The following is a 7,298-nucleotide window of genomic DNA, read 5'->3' as shown; positions in this document are numbered from 1 at the left end:
GTGAACTTAGATATTTTATTATATAATATTTGTATGTGTTATTGAGGTGTATTGTATTGTTTTATTGTATTGATTGTATTGTATTGTATTGATTTGTGTGGACCCCAGTAATACTAGCCTATGCCTGTGGCAATGGCTAGTGGGGATCCGAATAAACTAAACTAAACTAAACAACAGCACCTTGCTGACTGTGCTTAGCCACCCACCACTACACACACACGCACACACACACACGTCACACACACACACACACACACACACACACGTCACACACACACACGCACACGCACACACACACACACACACACACACACACACACACACACACACGTCACACACGCGCACACACACACACACACACACACTTGACTCTGAAGCTGAAGGTTCACTTTAGTTTATTCTTATTTATTGTGTCTATAATATAACTAAACCATATTATGTATGCAATTGCTCTTAATCAGGCTACATTTAATCATAAAACAGGCTTGCAACGGTTAAAGCCTATTCAGTCCAGTGTTTCCATTATTATTTGTTATTATATCTTCACTACTAAAAGAAGCACAGACTTGGAAGAATTACTTTGGTTTCCCCCCCCCCCCCCCCCCCCCCCTCAGACTCGTGACGTCACCACATCCTGCATCTGGACTGAACTACTGGAACTGCAGGCCGACGCCTAGAATAACAATAAGACACCAAACTGGTAAGTTCACCATATTTTACCTTCTCAAAAGAGTTCACCAAAACCAACAACACTATTTAAGCATTACATCACACGCAGGAGTGGTTTGTGACCAATAAACCATGCCTAGGGGTGGTCGTTAGGCCCGATTTAACACACACACACACACACACACACACACACACACACACACACACACACACACACACACACACACACACACACACACAGACACCTCAGTGTTGACAATTCTGGTTTTCAATGAGCCATTCCTTAACCCTGCACTTGAATGAGTGATATGATGTGGACACTCTAATTGTTTGAGGTATTGAGCTCCATTGGTGGGATGCTCTATATAATGCTCTATATAACAGATCTGGAATATATAACCATCAAGTGTCGTCCTTTCTTCCTCCCGAGGGAGTTAACGGCGATCGTCCTGATCGGAGTGTATATTCCACCGCAAACCAGTAACAACGTCGCGCTCTCCAGACTCCACGACGAGGTAAATAGAATACAAGCGGCGAACGTTAACGCCGCCATTTTAGTGCTGGGTGATTTCAATAGCGCCAATCTGAGAAAGGTATTACCTGACTTCTATCAGCATGTGACTTGCAACACCAGAGGCGGTAACATCCTAGATCACTGTTACACGCAATTTAAAGGTGGCTACAAGGCTCATTCTGATAGTGGCTTTGGTAAATCAGATCACGCGTCCATTTTCCTTTCACCAAAGTACAAACAGAGAATCAAAAGCACTCCCGTAGTCTCGCGAGAGGTGCAGAAATGGGATTTGACATCAGAGGAGACACTCCAGGCTGCGTTTGACTGCACAGACTGGAACGTGTTCCGCGACACAGATAACATTAATGTCTACACGGAGACAGTGCTGGACTATGTTTGTACTTTGGTGGAAGAAACAATCCCCACTACCAAAATGAGAGTTTACCCAAATCAAAAACCCTGGGTAGACAAATCCGTCCGTGAAGCTCTGAGAGAGCGCACCAAAGCATACAACGACGGCCTAGTGGCAGGCAACATGAATGACCACAAGGTGGCGCGATACAACGTAAGGAGGACAGTGACAGAGGCCAAACGGCGCTACAGGGATCAAATTGAACTCCAGTTTGAACAAGCTGACTCTAGAGCTATGTGGCAGGGGCTCAAAACGATGACAGACTACAAAGGCGCCTCCCTCAAACTGAACAGTGACATCTCCTTAGCAAATGACCTCAATACCTTCTATGCGAGGTTTGATGCTGGTAATAACAACACCAGCCCACAAGCCACGGCAATGGGGGGGGGGGTCTGCTGCTGATGGAGACTCAGTGTTCAGGGTAACAGAGCACGAGGTGAGGCGGACCTTTAAAAAAGTGAATATCAGGAAGGCAGCAGGTCCGGACGGCATCCCCGGCCGCGTCCTAAAAGTCTGTGCCGACCAACTAGCCCCGGTATTCACTGACATATTTAACCTGTCCTTAGAACAGGCTGTCATCCCCACCAGCTGAAGAAGTCCACTATTATCCCTGTACCCAAAAAATCCAAGCCTGCTTGCCTCAACGACTACCGCCCTGTAGCTCTCACCTCCATAGCCATGAAGTGCTTTGAGAAGCTAGTAAAGGGCTACATCTGCTCCTCCCTCCCCATCAACATGGACCCCCTGCAATTTGCATACCGCCCCAACAGGTCCACGGAGGACGCCATAGCCCATGTGCTGCACACAGCAGCATCACACCTGGACAAGAGGCAGGGGAACTATGTGAGAATGCTATTCATCGACTACAGCTCGGCATTCAATACCATAGTCCCCTCCATACTCATAGCCAAGCTCAGGGACCTGGGCTTGAACTATGACCTCTGCCAGTGGGTCTTGGACTTCCTGACTGGCAGACCCCAGGTGGTGAGAGCAGGCAACTGCACCTCCTCACCCATCACCCTCAACATAGGGGCCCCCCAGGGCTGTGTTCTGAGTCCCCTCCTCTACTCCCTGTACACACACGACTGTGTGGCTCAGCGGAGTAGCAATACAATCATCAAATTTGCTGACGACACAGTGGTGGTGGGCCTGATCTCTGCCAACGACGAGAGGGCCTACCTGGAAGAGGTCAAGGTCCTGGCGGGATGGTGCCAGGAAAACAGCCTCTCCCTGAACGTCAGCAAAACAAAGGAGATGATCGTGGACTTCAGGAGGTCGGGGGTCAAGGACTACAGCCCCCTCAGCATCGACGGGGCACCGGTTGAGAGAGTCAACAGCTTTAAGTACCTCAGAGCCTACATATCCGAGGACTTGACATGGACCACACACATTGACAGTGTTGTGAAGAAGGCACGACAACGCCTCTACTTCCTCAGGCGCCTAAGGAAGTTCCAAGTCAGTCAGAAGATCCTTAAGAACTTCTACTCATGTACAATAGAGAGCATCTTGACTGGCAACATCACCTCCTGGTTTGGGAATAGCACTGCACAAGACCGAAGCAGACTACAAAGAGTGACACGTTCAGCCGAACGCACAATTGGAGGGGGGCTCCCCACCCTCCAGAACATTTACAACAAGCGTTGCAAGGGCAAGGCTAAGAGAATCATTAAAGACTCCAGTCACCCGAACAACTGCCTCTTTGAACTGCTGCGGTCAGGCAAGCGATACCGGAGTCTCAAGGCGAGCACAGAAAGACTCAGAAGAAGCTTCTATCCCCAGGCCATCAGACTGCTAAACGAACAATGAACACTACACAACAACAACCACCAAACGCACATAGCACACACATCCACACGCACACACTCACTTTAAACAGACACACTGTAGCACCCACTCCACACACTTTATAGCACACACCCACTTTAAACAAACACACTGTAGCACCCACTCCCCACACTTTATATTTATTGATGAAGGATTGCACTACAACTCGTACACCTTACTGTAAATTGTACCTAAACTGTACCTCATCCCATTTCTGCTTTGCACTATATAGTACTGTACATTAGTACACTGCATAGTATTGTATATTATATGGTAACTCAGAACATTGTACATATGTCTATACCGAACACTGTGACCTCATTTTCTTCTTCTAAATTACATGCTATACTATGTTATTTGATACTATCTTGTCTAGCACAGTCTCTGGAGCGTAACAGTAAGAAGCATTTTGCATGAAAGTATTCTGTACTTCTGTATGACAACTATTAAAGAAACTATATGAAAAGACCGCCTGGCCAAATGCACTTTTTTTAAAGGGATTGTAGGCCTACAGTCCCCCCTTGCCGCACCTCTAGTGTTCCTGGTTGAGGCAGACTTGAGGTTGATGAAACCAGACAAAGGAGGAGGAGGCAATCCGCACTTTATTTTAAAAACTAGACAGACGTTTTGATAAAGAATCAGGTTTTCCCAATTGTATTTTTCTAGAATGTGACAGTGATGGTACCTGAATGGTTTGAGTGGTTTCAGAATGGTGGAATGTGAATTGGACCAGGTTATCAAACAGTGTAATGTGAGAAAGAACCATTGAGTGAAGGTATAGCTTTGCTGCCTTTTTTTCTGATGTATCTGAAGTTTGATATGCTGAACTTAACCTTATTGCAGACTTTTTTGTGATTTTTTAAACTAAGGTTTGGGTCAATGTGTACTCCTAAGTACTTGTATTCTGATAATACCTGTAATTTCTGACCAGAGATGAAGATACTGTATCCTGCTCTGCAACTTCTCTGTGTGAAGTGGGAACGGGATACCAGGAAATGTATTTTCTGATGATGGCGGTCAGAATGTAGAGCTATTATTTGAACATGTAGACCAGTGGTTCCCAAAGTCGGGGTCGCGACCCAAAGGTGGGCCGCGAGCAGCCATGGGTGGGCCGCGAGATGATTAAAAAAATAAAAATAAAATTGTCAGGCCACTGAACTTAGAAGCAGGCCAGGACAGTGTTTCTAGTTGTATTCTAAAATTATATTGTATTGTATTCTAAAATGTGACTATATGGTTTTATATTAACTTAATAAATAAACAAAAACGAAAAATCTACTTATTTCAACGAACATTTCAAACTAAATAACAGATTATGCACATAAAACGCTGAAAACAACCGAAGCAACAATAGTATTTTAATGAGACTATTATTATTATTATCATTATTATTTTGCAACAAGTTAGCCCTCTCATAAATAGCACATATAAATGAATAACTAACTTGAACTAACTTAATAGGATTGAAGTGATATTTGGCTTAAAAAATCGGTCGCCTGGCAAAAAGAAAAAAAAAAGAAAAAAAAAAGCCTGACGATGTGCATTGGGCCGCGGCTCTCTGACGCCTTATTTTCTGGGTCCCGGCCTGAAAAGTTTGGGAACCCCTGATGTAGACCACTGATTTTAACAAAGAAGAAAAGGCTTACAGTACTGAAGCCCTAAGAGGCCATACATTCATACATTTAATTTACTCCATTTCCCGTGATAACGAGTTAATTTAATTTGTTTTCTCGTGATACCGGGATAATTTTCTCGAGAAAACGAAACGATAGTCTAGTATATATTAAATCACTGCAGAAAACATCATTCAGTGGCGCAATGTCAGAGGAGCAGGTAGCCCCTTTGGTGACTGTGATGCGGTGCACCATCATCAGTGAATACCACGACCACAACACCAGAGAGAGCTCCACAAATCATGTTCAACCCAGATTCGGCTCAAACAAGGGACTAAACACGTTTCACAATTATGCCACAACAATGTGGAACGCTCTACCCACAGCTGTAAAGGAATGTGAATCACTACCCACCTTCAAAACCACTCTCAAAGAGCACCTACGGGAGACTGCAATTCGAAACTGGCCCCTGTAAATGTCCAAACCCAACCCCCTCCAATGTACAGTTCCTCCCCCCCCACCCAACAATGTACAGTTCAAACCCTTCCTGCTGACTTGTTGTACCTTCCTGCTGACTTGTTGTACCTTCCTGCTGACTTGTTGTACCTTCCTGCTGACTTGTTGTACCTTCCTGCTGACTTGTTGTATCTTCCTGCTGACTTGTTGTACCTTCCTGCTGACTTGTTGTACCTTCCTGCTGACTTGTTGTACCTTCCTGCTGACTTGTTGTACAGAACTTGTAAGTCGCCTTGGATAAAAGCGTTCAGCTACATGACTAAATGTAAATGGTTTATACCAAGATAGTTAATACACCTCTCTGGTTAATAAGCGCCTTTTAATGTTCATTTAGTTTGTGATTAATGAGCCCCTTTTAATGTACATTTAGTTAATGATTAATAAGCGCCTTTTAATGTTCATTTAGTTAATGATTAATAAGCCCTTTTTAATGTTCAGTTCGTTTGTGATTAATAAGCTACTTTTGATGTTCATTTAGTTTGTGATTAATAAGCGCTTTTTAATGTACATTTAGTTAATGATTAATAAGCCACTTTTAATGTTTATTTAGTTTGTGATTAATACAGCACTTTTAATGTACATTTAGTTTGTGATTAATACGCCACTTTTAATGTACATTTATTTTGTGATTAATAAGCGCTTTTTAATGTTCATTTAGTTTGTGATTAATACACGCCTTTTAATGTTCATTTATTTTGTGATTAATACGCGCCTTTTAATGTTAATTTAGTTTGTGATTAATACGCACCTTGAAATCCTGAGTTTATCTGTACATTGGAGGGGGTTGGGTTTAGACATTTACGGGGGCTAGTTTTCAATTAGGTAGGTGTAGGTGCTCTTTTAGAGTGGTTTTAAAGGTGGGTAGTGATTCACATTACAGCTGTCGATGCCTGTGTGTTGGGTCTCACCACAGCACAAGTGTGTCTCTGGCAGTGACCTGCCAGCTTAATTCTCCTGACTGCTACTTTCTCACTCAACCTTAGCGGCCCCCCATACAGGTTTGCATTGGTGACATGCTCATCCTTGTTGATGTTAAGTACTACATGCAGCATTCTGGTGTAGCGCCCATCTAGGGACTATAAAGTTAACCATCAAGAATGTCTGTTTTGTCTATTTTACTATGCTTGATGTTAGCTAACCCATCAGTGTTTGTTAGCCTACTGTGAAGTGCTTTTTCAATGTTTTCAGCCTGACATGTGTGACAACAGCACCACCCACCACTACACACACACACACACACACACACGACTCTGAAGCTGAAGGTTCACTTTAGTTTATTCTTATTTATTGTGTCTATAAACCATATTATGTATGCAATTGCTGATAAACTGTGTCTTCACACACACACACACACACACATATGAGGGGCCGATTAGGCCATATACCGTCACTTAAATCATACGTATGCTATTGAAAAAGTTCTGCGTATACCATTGAAATCTGTCACGTATGCTAGTGAAAAGCTTGTGCGTATATACAAACACTGTCGCATATGCTACTGAAAGCTGTCACGTATGCTACTGAAACGTTCTTACGTATACTACTGAGATCTGTTACGTATGCTACTGAGAAATATGCAAATATTTTTTTATTTATGCAAATGTAGGCAACTTTATAGTTTTGTTTAACTCTGTGTTAATAAATAAATACAAAATACAATACAAATACAAATACCACCTTTCATCCAATTAAATTAAATTAGGCACAAAGCCACCATCTCTTCTTTGTTGAGTGTTTGTTGAGTGTTTGT

Source organism: Notolepis coatsorum (assembly GCF_963971535.1).
Source record: "Notolepis coatsorum genome assembly, chromosome: 14".
NCBI classification, from domain to species: domain Eukaryota; kingdom Metazoa; phylum Chordata; class Actinopteri; order Aulopiformes; family Paralepididae; genus Notolepis; species Notolepis coatsorum.
Note: the sequence above shows the minus strand (reverse complement) of the source record.